The sequence below is a fragment of the Grammomys surdaster genome, unplaced genomic scaffold (genome assembly GCF_004785775.1).
Source record: "Grammomys surdaster isolate TR1022 unplaced genomic scaffold, NIH_TR_1.0 126271, whole genome shotgun sequence".
Taxonomy (NCBI): Eukaryota; Metazoa; Chordata; class Mammalia; order Rodentia; family Muridae; genus Grammomys; species Grammomys surdaster.
This window is the reverse complement of record NW_021621071.1, coordinates 1,760,489-1,773,111: the sequence shown is the minus strand read 5'-3', so window position 1 is coordinate 1,773,111 and position 12,623 is coordinate 1,760,489.

Sequence of the window (12,623 nt, the reverse complement as noted above, 5' to 3'; positions counted from 1 at the left end):
AAGAGGGAGGGGAAGGGGAAGGGAAGAGGGAGGGGAAGGGGAAGGGAAGAGGGAGGGGAAGGGGAAGGGAAGAGGGAGGGGAAGGGGAAGGGAAGAGGGAGGGGAAGGGGAAGGGAAGAGGGAGGGGAAGGGAGAAGGGAGAAGGGAGAAGGGAAGAGAGAGGGGAAGGAGGAAGGGAAGGAAGAAGGGAAGGGAAGGAAGGGAGAGGAGAAGGGGAAGGGAAAGAGGAAGCGAGGAAAAGGAAGGGAGAGGGGAAGGGGGAAGGGAAGGAGGAAACCTTAGTCTGGAGACAGACTTCCGGGTTTCTCACATCCCTACCATGACCACACTGGTAACCATGACCACCCTGGTACAAGACATTGTCACCCCCGACCTGCCTATTGCACTTGTCTCCCAAGTGGATGCCTTTCTTCCACACATGCATCTCCAAAGTTATTCTCCAGCTGAGTCATCAGACTGGTCCTTTCAAAAGCCAGATTATGTCACTCTTCTGATCAAAGGCCACACATAGCTTGCTTTCTTACTCAGAGCTGAAGTCGAATTTCTTACAAGAACCTACAAGAGCCTTCCTGACCCACCCCACAACCTCGCCACTCTTCTCTTCTGCACTCCCACCCCCACCAGTCATAATGACTCAGTGTAACGAGCTTCCTTCTTATCCCAGGCATGGCAAGCACACTCCTGTTCTCACTCACCAGGGTCCTCTTCCAGGTATCCATGAGGCGCTCACAGACCTCTTCCAGATCTTCTCTTCATAATAGCTAAGGACACTCTTGCTCTATTTGTATGGAAATCACAAATAGACAAGGGAATGCTCTTTTAGGGTTGGCAGTTCTTGAATACCAGAAGCTATGGACTTGACTTTTAAACCCAGTGACTAACAGCTCTCAGCCCTGAGAATTGAGGCCGATGGCTACACGTTTTTTAAAAACCAAAGACCTGTAGCTCTCTAGGTGCTTTGCCCAGAGCATGCTTTGGGTTTCAAAGGCAGAGGCTTATGACTCTGGGCTCTGAGAACCAGAGACTTATTGCTTCACGTTTTAAAACCCAGAGACCTAGCCATAAATCAAGGCAAGTTTAAAACACATTGGTGGGTACATCAGAGGCAGATACAACAAGAAGAGGGAAGCTTGTCTCTAGGTCCAAGATGCTATCTGATAACACTCTTAGCTGTTGGGTTGGTGGAAACTATCCTGCTTGCTATGTTAAGAGATTCCAAAAGGGTTTTGCCTATTAGTCACAAGATGTTAGTTCTGACGCAGGGATGAGCAAGAAATGGCCATTTAGGAAGCCTAGAACTAGCTCCAAATAAGGTCATTAGCCTCGGGACCTGCAACATTCCAACCTCTCTAAGGTACCATAGTTCTAATCAATCAACTAGTCTCTACAGACACAGCTTCTTTCCAAGAATTCTCATTTGCAGACCCATGGTTCTGAACTCCTAGATGCTCCATGGACCTCTTCCAGGACCCGGGGCCTCAAGTTGCTGCCTCTGGCTGACCTCTGGGTCTCTTCTGTTGTTGCTTCTGCACTGTTTCTGGGTATGTCTGGAGCAGAAAAAGAAAAGACCACTTAGGAGAAGTCTTCGCTGGCATCTAGTGTTGGAGCACAAGGTAGCAGGTAAAATACTGAAGAGACACTGTGTGAGTTGACCCCAAAATAATGAAAAAACCTGGGTATATAATCAGAAGACCTATATGGCGTATTTATGAAGCCTCTAGTTCCACCAATCACAGCCTCAATTTTAACCAATCACAAACGCCGCGTATTTGCATACGGACCAATCACATATTGCGCTACTCAAACGGTGCCCCTCCCCCTCCTGGATGAGACTAGCTACTTCAGGACAGATAAGGTAAGCTGGAGTTTATAGAAGTTTCTTTGGGCCAAAGCAGCATTTACCAGGGCTGCTTTAAGTTGTCTGAAGCATGTCCTGGGTGAAGCAAGGCCCTCCTGACACACACAAAAAATAGTTTCCTGGTTCTTCCCAGCCAAGTCTTCCAGGAAAGACTGTATGTACCATGCACAAAGCAGCCAGGCCAACACCGTGATAATCCAACTGCCAAAGAAAGAGGTTCCTCCGTAGAAAGCTTCCTGATAAAAGCAGCTAGATGTGAGTGAAGGATCAGACAGTTGTCAATCAAAGGGATTGGCGTGGCATTTAAAAGCTTAGTGTATTTGGAGGAAGCCTAAACTCTAAAGGATTCGTACACTAAAAATCTCTGTGGTGCTAACACCCATACAGTATTTAACAATATTACAGTCTAGCCTCATATCCTAAGGGGAAGTTGGGGCCCTCTGATTCTTCTCCCTCAGGGTCTCATCATACAGGGTATTATCGTCCATCCCCCAAAAGCTTATTAGACTCCCAGCCTGCACTCCGAGTTTATCTATAACCTTTCTTACCATGAGGTCTGCTTGTTTTCTTGTTTTCTACTTCCCTGACAGGGATGCAGGCTTGGAGAAGGTTGAAATTTCATCTGGCTGCTTTCTCATTTCTCAAACAATGCCTACCACAGAGCCAGTCATGAGAGTCCATACTGTACACACAAACGGTCCACTCCTGAGGTTGGCACATCTAATTCCTTTCTTATTTATGAACTGGGAATTCTAGCGAGGCTTACAACCGCCTCTTTTGCAAAACAAACTGGAGCAACAACTTCAAAAAATTTACTGTCACAGACAGGCCCCTGAAGTGCGGGATGAGTACTCCAATTTAAATCCCTCACTTTCAAAGATACTTCAGGAAGAGCTGAGGGAGCCCAGTGCTTTGTTTTAATCCCACTAGAGTGCCCAACTTCCAGCCTGCATTCTTAGTCTGCTCTCTGCCAAGCCAACCATCAACTCTTGGAGGTGACCAGGGCCCCCGATCAACCCAGATCTTCTGTCTTCAGCCTCTCTAGGAAAACTCATTGCACAGACTGAGAAAACGAAAAGACAAAACGTTGTCATTTATCCTCATGCTTGTCAACAAATTAGACAACCAGCAGCTTTGGTTAACCCTAACCTCAGAATTTCAACACTCATCTTCCTCACTAGAGAACACAGCAGCAGAGTTGGGGATGAGGCTCACCCGATACCGTGTTTGCCTAGCATGCACAAAGTGCGGCAACGGCCTAAAATCATAAGCGGTGGCGCACGTCCCGCATCCCTAGTATTTAGGAGGTGGAGACAGGAAGATCAGAAGTTCAAGGTCATCCTCAACATTAACTCAAAATCAAGGAACGCATGAGCTACAGGAGACTCTGTCTCCAAAACCAGATGTGGGGAGGAGGGAGCAAGAGGGAAGCAGAAAATCCTTTCTCAAACAATTAAAGAAGCCCTGAAGGTCCAGGCAAGTGATTGAAAGAAATTAAAGGGGCCACGAGCATTGCTCTACGTACAGTGCTTGCCTGGTGTGTCCAAGAGACTGAGTTTTATCCCATCACCGACACACAAGACAAAGAAATACAAAAGGAGTAAAGTCTCCAGATCCCAGTCACTTTATAAAGAACACAGGACAGCAGAGACGCATGACTTTAAACTCAGTGCTCAGAGACAGAGGCAGCGAATATCTGTAAGTTCAAGGCCAGCCTGGAGTACAAATGGAGTTCTAGGCCAGCCGGGGCTACACAACCAAAACCAGTCTCAAAAAAACAAACAAACAAACAAAAACAACAACAAAAAGTACACGACGAGCAGATAACTCAGGTGCTAGGAGGAATTGTAAACAAATTATGGAGGAAAAGAAGCCAGCAAAGGGCGAGGCTTTGCTGAAGCTGGGACACCATTTTTTAAGGCTCTGATTTTTATTCCATCATTTCTAAGGTTGAAAAGTTTGGCATTCTCAAACCTCAGCAAATGCTGAATGAGTTTTTAGTATTCAAAAATACCCTCAAAATGCTTCAAAATACCTCTTACATCTAAATTAATAAAGCTGCTTATTATATTAGAGATCAAAAAATACAATTACATAATCACGGTGTTCTGTATTTTCAGCTTCTATGTCCACAGAATAAGCCTCTAATATATTCTATTGTTCAACACTAAGGTTTGAGAGAGATGGGAATGGAGATATAGCTAATTATTAAAACCGACAACAGGCCAAGGAACAAAAGCCTTCTTCCTGAAGCTTAAATCCTGGCTCTTTGCGTGATATTTTCCTTGTCATAAACCAACTCGAAACGGCAAAGCAAAACTAAATCCCAATAAAGGAAACAACAGGGGGTAACTTTTGCAATAAATTACCCAATGGTTTCTGGATCTGCATCAGAAAATCAGATAGCTGTGATAAGGGAACTATTACACGGGCCCTACGATCAGTTTAATATAGAGGTTTTTCCTTCTACTGGCACTGCCAAAGGACATCACTTCAAGTGGTACCTGTTCGTGGCTTCTTTTTCATTACGTCTTTTAAATGCTAAGATTTCTAAGCCGTATGGGACTCATGTACACCTTTAATCACGGACGAGTCAGTATTTTAAATGACTAAATTCTCACCGCACCTCCCTGTAGGCCATATGCTGCGGCGTCTATATTTGATGTTGTGTGTTTAAATAAGTTTTCTAAAGCCATCTCACAAGTCAATAAAAGAAGAGAAATGATTCCTGAGACAGTATTTCATATAGCGAAGCGATCCCGGTTTGGACTTGGAAATCCAGCGTGTTTAAAAGTTGAAAGTTGGAGGAGAGGCTTACGGCAGGAACGACCCTCCAGCCTCCAGTCCGTAGTTCTCTTGTTCACGGCTTCAGGCTTGAGCCTTCTGACCTGATGCTTATCATTAGCTTTCTCTGAAAGCCCCCAAGGACCAGCCCCTCAGGTTCTATATGAATCCTCAAACCCCTTTATACAAGTGTTTACTCCCTTCATAGTCTATCAAAAGAAACCTTTGACAGCCATATAAATTAATACTCTCTGTGCTCACATCACCTGACAGCTCAGAGTCCCCATCCCCTTTAGTGTCAACTATCACTGAGCTACATCACTCTGAACCTTCTTGACTTTTCTCATTCGTTTCTCTACTTTAAAAAAAAAAATTGTTCTTATTTGTTAAATGACCTGTCTCTTAAGTGCCACCGTAACTGGGTGGCCCGACCAGCTCTGCATACAATTTTGTACTTGCCTGTGAGAATTCTTTCTTTTTCCCCACGATGGAAGAAAGCAGGGCTGTTCTGTTTTGTCTTAAGTAGCTACACTGAGTCTCATTACTGTCTCCTATCAGCCGTCTATTCTAATATCCCCCAACACCTTCTGATCGTTCTGGTCTGTGATCTGTATATGCTATCTCATAGCTTTGTCCTCCTGGACACACAAAATAACTTAGATCCAAAAAGCACCTAATCGTAGGCTGAGTTCCATCCTCTTTAAGTTCAGAGGTTGAAGCTCTGATTACGTATGAAGATAAGGCCTCTAGTGAGCAATCAAAGTTAGATAAGGTGACTAAGGTAGGTCCTAGCCAATAGGACCGTGTGAAGACATTAAGAGAAAACAGCAACACTCTCCAAGCTGGTCTCAGATCGCTAAGCCTCCAGGACTATGAGAAAATAAATCTCCATTGCCATAAACAACCCGCCTTATGCACTTCATCCTATAGCAACCCTGAAGAGCTAACACAAGGCTCTCCCCTCACTATGGGGCTAAAGGGGAAATGACACAAGCTGCCCTCATAGCCACTTGGGTAGCAAAACGGAGGCTGATATGCCATCTTCCAGAACACGAGGCATTGTTGATAACAGTGACACCTCCTAGTCACATACCCCATCCCTGATACCACAATCACCGTGCCCAGGCAAACTACTGTGGATGGATGGAATCAGAGTTCTCATAAGAGGAGAAGCCCTTTCAGCAGTGGCCAAAATCGTAGCTTGGGTTTCCCTTCACTTTCTTCTTTATACTCAAATAACTACTAACACAGGCAAGGAATCTCAGGAACGTAGCTAAACAGCTAAATATTTTTACTTAAGAAAGAACAGAATCAAATTTACTCTGGGTGTTTCCTCCACTACCCTTATTCCTAGAGACCATGAGACTACCATTTTCCCCAAACTTATCATTTTAGACTGGGGTCCAGCTCCCTCGCAGACCAAAGAAAATCAGCAAAGCAGCCAGAGCTACTGAGCGCCTCTTCTCTAAGGTTTCTCATCTCGGGATGTAGTCGTGTTTAAGTGGACACTGAAAGTAAGCTCACATCTGTACTGAACATTACATTCATTACTTGTCATTACTGTCTGAAAAATAAAATTCTGCAACTACTTAAATAGCACTCGTATTTTAGGTATTAAAACTAATCTGGGTCACATCACAGCATTCGGACAGATATTCAGAGGTGATGTGCAAACTGTAATTGTGTGACAATGTCTCTCCCTCTGCCTTCTGACAAATACGTGGTTCTGTTTCTTTGTAATTTCCCCCAAACAAGACACTAACTTATACACACTGCAAGCAAGTCACTTTTACAGATGTTATTTCAATGTTCTGAACCTTCTAACACCAGGTAACTCCTAGTTTGAAACAAGTTTGCATTGGGCAGAAGGAGTAAACACTCTTGTCTGGGCCCTTAGCATTTGTCCTCCTGTCTGTATGAAGGACACCAGAGGTGGCAATAGGACACTCATGATAGGGCTCGCTTCATGCAAACAGACCTGCTTTTTCATGCAGTGCCAAGAGAGACTGTTGGCCGCTCTGCTCCAGGAAGAGGGAAGATCCTGAGCCCACTCAAGGAAGCCTCAAGGACAGTGGCCTTCTCTCAGAAGATGCGCGATCAGGAACAAAGGTATCTTTATTCATCTCTTTCTGCTACACTTGTTTGCTTATTATTCCTTTGAAGCGGCTGAGAAGACCGTGAGCTGCCATTTCAATCCGATAAGGAAGTGAAGAAAGGCTCAAAGGGAGAGGCTGTCATTTCTGAGAAAGGTTTATTTCCCATTATGGAATAGTCTCAAAAGGAAAGCACTCCACGGGACTGATCTCTTAATTATAGAGGGACGACTGCGTCTGTGAAACAGACCAATCTTGCTTTGCATTAAAGTCTCTCCTCAAAAGCCAGATACTTGAGAAACCATTTCAATTTGGATGTGGCTTCTCTCCATGTTTTCTAGTCTCTCCTGTTTTACCACCCATTGCCAAATCTACATCGTTGTTTGAAAAAAAAAAAATGATAGGGAGACAAAGGTAAGAAATCTGTCTCTTTCAGAGACGGCACCTGAGGGCCTTCAATTTGTTTCAGCTACTGAGCCAGATAAGGATTCTCAGCTTTGCTGACTAATTATCTGTGAAGAGCTTTATAATCGTGGTATCATGGAGAATGCATAGACGTATGTACATACATACATGTATTTGAGACAGGGTTTCTTTGTGTAGTCCTGGATATCCTGTAACTATCTCTGTAGGGCAGGCTGGCCTCTAACTCAGAAAGATCTGCCTGCCTTTGCCTCCTGAATTCTGTCGCCATCATCACCACCACCACCATCCCATCACAACCACCACCACCCTCCCATCACAACCACCACCACCCTCCCATCACAACCACCACCACCAGCAGCACCAGGCTGAGAGTATATTGTCAGTCAAATACCCCAATGTTACTCACAAATCATATTTCTTAGCCAGACACAGAAGTGTATGCCTGCATTGATAGCACTTGAGAAACTAAAGCAGATAGATTGTTACAAACTCAATTTGAACCTGGGCCACATTAGTAAACAACAACACCATCCTATCCCAGCACAGCTGAGAGACACAAGCAAGACTCTCACCTTGGGGGGATTGGCATACCTATAATGCCCAGGAAGAATAAATATTGAATGAAATAACATGATGTATATATAACTCAGAATTTTGTCACCCTAAAATTTTTAATTTCAGAATGATGTTTCTTTGGTTTCTGTGTGTATAGTATTTTGAATACATTTATGTCTATATGCCGTATGTGTATAGATGGCCCCAAAGGACATCCCATCCCCTGGGATTAGAGTTACAAACCGTTGTGAGCCACTATGTGGGACCTAGGAATAGAACTAGGGTCCTCTGGAAGAGCAGCCAGTATTCTTAACAACTGAGCATCTCTCCAGCCCCATAGTTTCTTTAGGCTCTATATCAAGCACAAAAACAGTCACCAATCCCTCATTGGTGGGACCCTTGCTAAAAACAGTCCAGAAGCCATTCTTCCAGTATTATGTGAACCATTCACAGTGGTATACTGTTATCTCAACACTCAGGACAAAGAAGCAAGAGAAAAGGAAATTCGAAAGCATCCCCCGCTACAGAGAAAGTTCAAGACCAGTTTGGATTACATGACACCTTCCTCGTCGCAAATATTAATAACAATTACAAAGAGCGACACTTTGAGCAACTACTGGAGGAATGACAGTTATCACTCTCTGGAGGACCAATACACTGCCAGGTCCACAGCTAACACCCATCACAGGATGTGCTGAGATAACGTTACAAAGTTAGTTAAAACAAACTAGGGCTGGTCGGATGGATGGACAAATAAAAGTGTCCACTGCCAGGCCTGGCAACCTGAGTTAGATCACCTGGGTGCACAAGGCAGAAGGAGAGAGTCCACAACTTCACATTGTCCTTAGACCTCCACATTCTGATTATGTCATGCATGACACATGCTAGACACCACACACACACACACACAGCATATTCTCCCACAGATGCAAACACAAATATATACTCACTAAAGTAAATTATTTTTATTTTTTAAAAATAAAAGTTTCTTTCTTTCTTTCTTTCTTTCTTTCTTTCTTTCTTTCTCTCTTTTTTTTTTTTTTGGTTTTTCGAGACAGGGTTTCTCTGTATAGCCCTGGCTGTCCTGGAACTCACTCTGTAGACCAGGCTGGCCTCGAACTCAGAAATCTGCCTGCCTCTGCCTCCCAAGTGCTGGGATTAAAGGTGTGTGCCACCACCGCCTGGCCGGTATCTTTCTTTTTTTGTTGTTTGTTTTATTTTATTTTGTTTTTTTTTCCTTTTTTTTTTTTTTTTTTTTTTTTGCAAGACAGAGTCTTCTTGGGTAGCCCTGGAACTAGCTCTCCATATCAGACTATCCTCAAACTCAGAGATCCACCTGCCTCTGCCTTCAGTACTGGGATTAAAGGGGTGTATTACCACACTCCATTTATAAATAAGATTTTCTTTTCCTCTTACACCTGAACAGACAACCTCTGTAGAAAATGACTGGTCTGAGTTAGGCTAAGACAGACAATAATATTTTTAATATATAATATAATTTCTATTATTATAAAGATATAATTTTAATATATATTTACTATATATAATAATAAAATAATATAATTTAACATAATAAAATTTATAAATTTTAATTTAGCCCTACCACTATGCAGCAAATGACCTAAAGGAAGATGAAATAGAACCTGCTGACTCACAAGTGCCTCTCAAGTTGGAAACCGCATGGTAGAGCTTAATATAGTCCAGGGACACAAAATGACAGTGGTTATATTTCCAGGGTGCATAATCCAGATGTTATTCTTGGTGGCTAAACTTGGCTGTTTCCAGCTCCTAGTAACAAAAATATCCTGACTCAGAATGGCTTAAATCACGAATAATGCATATCTCAGGTAGCAAGAAGTTCTGACATAGACTGGCTTCCGGTGGTCACATCTGGGCCTAAGGATTACCAAAGACCCTGGTTGAGTCCTTCTTCCAGCTGCACCCTCTGTGGTCACCAACTAGTCCCTCTCAGAAGTCAAAGATATGTCATAGACCTGGCTATTACTGATTGACATCAAGTGGGAAAAGCAGAGTCTTCCCTCTCCCTCTCATTTTCTCTCCTCTTTCTCCTCTTTTTCCTCTCTCTCTCTCTCTCTCTCTCTCTCTCTCTCTCTCTCTCTCTCTCTCAGTGAGATTAGAGGAGTGTGCCACCACCACCTGCCTGGCTGAGAGACAATTTTTCTAAGCACCTAGTTCCATCAGCAAGGAAGCCATTCCCAGAAACACGCCAGACAAGCTTCTTTCACATTTTATTGGGTGGAAATGTGTCACGTGGGCTTTTCTGAACCAATCATTATCAAGGGAATCAAATGATCTTAATTGGCTTAGACCTTTCACAATTTTTCATGGAGAAAGAGATGGCAGCCAGGGAGGAGGAAATACAGAAGTGGGGGATTAGACTGAGCAGCAAAGCCTATCATCTATCTATCTATCTATCTATCTATCATCTATTATATCTACCATCTGTTATCTCTATAATCTATCATATATCTATTATATTTATCTATCTAACTACCTACCTATTATCTATTTACCTATTATCTATCTACCTATAATTTATCTATCATCTATCTACCTATTATCTAGAGAAAAAACTCTGTCTTAGATAGGTAGGTAGATAGATAGATAGAAGATAGATTAGATGGATAATAGGTAGATAGTAGATAGAAAGATAGATTAATAGATAGATAACCATGATAGATGATAGAGATAATGGATAGATAGATATGATAGATATGATTGATAGTAGATAAATAACTAGATAGACAGATAAATTAGATATAATAGATGATAGATGAGAAAATAGATGATAGATAGATAATAGGTAGATAGATGATAGGATAAGTTATAGGTAGCTAGACAGACAACAGGTAGGTAATTAGATAATAGATAAATATAATAGATAGATATAAGATAAATATGATAGATTATAGAGAATAATAGATGGTAGATATGATACATGATACATGATAGATAGATAGATAGATAGATAGATAGATGATAGATAGATAGATGATAGATAGATAGATAGATAGATGATAGATAGATAGATAGATAGATAGATAGGTAGATAGATAGATAGATGATAGATAGATAGATAGATGATAGATAGATAGATAGATAGATGATAGATAGATAGATAGATGATAGATAGATAGATAGATAGATGATAGATAGATAGATGATAGATAGATAGATAGATAGATGATAGATAGATAGATAGATAGATGATAGATAGATAGATAGATAGATAGATAGATAGATAGATGATAGATAGATAGATAGATAGATAGATGATAGATAGATAGATGATAGATAGATAGATAGATAGATAGATGATAGATAGATAGATAGATAGATAGATAATAAATAGATTACTGATAGAACTTTAAAGTGAGGTATGTGTAACCCAAGCGCTCAGAAGTCTAAGGCAGGAGGACATGAAGTCAAGGCCAGACTGGACTAAGTAGTGAATTTCAGGCCAGCCTGGGCTACATAGCAAGAGACCAGCACAGGAGCAACAAAAACAAAATAGATATTTTTTAAAAGGCTCTCACTCAGCAACACCTTTTGCTTTCTCCCAATGGCTACTGTAAGCATAAAGCTGGTGTAATTAAAAACGGCCAAGTACAATTGTGCATGGCTAATGACATATGCCAAACCCAACAGATACTCGTCAAACAATCCATGACACATAATTAAGGGATATTATTTTGAAATGACTACAAGCCCATAGAGAATGCTTGGTGTTCCAATTTCGAAAATGTTTTGGAGCTGATTCCATCTGTGAACCATGGGAGATTTCACGAAACTGGAGCTCTAATCTAGGAAGCCTGATCAACTGGATGCGCCCATCCTTCCACTCACCCACACTGGGGGATGCCTTTTCTGTAGGACATTAAAGTTATTTACTATACGTACTGCTAAGTGGTGGCTAGGAAAATTCTTTTGAGCTTCATATGAAACACTTAATTTTCTAGGTGAAAAACAGAGCTAGCTGAAGCACCACAAGTTCAAATCACAAAGGAGATGAACAACAAGAAAGCTCTCTGCTTCTCCATTGAGATGCCAACCAGGTAACACGCACCCTGTCTTCAGCACCCTCTCCAGATTCCTTGAAAACACAAAACAGAGGAAAGGCTTTCCAGAGTCTGCCTTTCACTGGACAGGAATGCAGTGATGCCTCGCTCTGCCCCTGGACTATTCCGTTTTCAATGTGTCCCAGGTGAGGAGGCCATCTGATCAGACAGGGGAGGAGGGCATCAGAAGGCAGGGACAGTTGACTGCAGCGTCATTAAAATTGCATTATTGATCCTCCCTGGCAAATGGGGAAACCTGGCCAGCAAACAATTGATGATTCAGAGGTCGCAAGCAACAAAGAGTTCCATGCTTTCCTTATCTCATCAAAGATGCTCTGGCACCTGGGTATTTCTGCCTTCCTTCTCTCAGTAGTTCTTTTCAGGAAGCCACGACTCCTAAAGAGCTCTGGATCCAAGAGGCCATTTGTCCAACACCAAATACCAGAGGACCTGTTTAATGTTCCATGCTGGTTTGTGTTTTAGTCACACAAAAACCTACAATGAAAGTGTCCTGGTAAGAGGTTTACTAACACGTTTCTGTTCCGCAAAATAAAATAAAATGTGTCAGATGGTATCCCAGGAAATGGTAAAAGCATTATAGATCTCGGTGAAGTTCAATAAAGACTTTCTGGTCCCCAAAACTACAGTGCAATCAAAAATCCCTCCCAAATGTATTGAAAACCATATGTTTATATTTTCCCAGACTCCTCCATTAGAAAGTAAAATTCAATGGAGACAAAATGTCTGCTTCTCTGACAATTTTCTCACAAGACTTTTCTTCCAGGAGTACTAGAAAATATTGCTATATGCATTCATTTGTTGTGACGT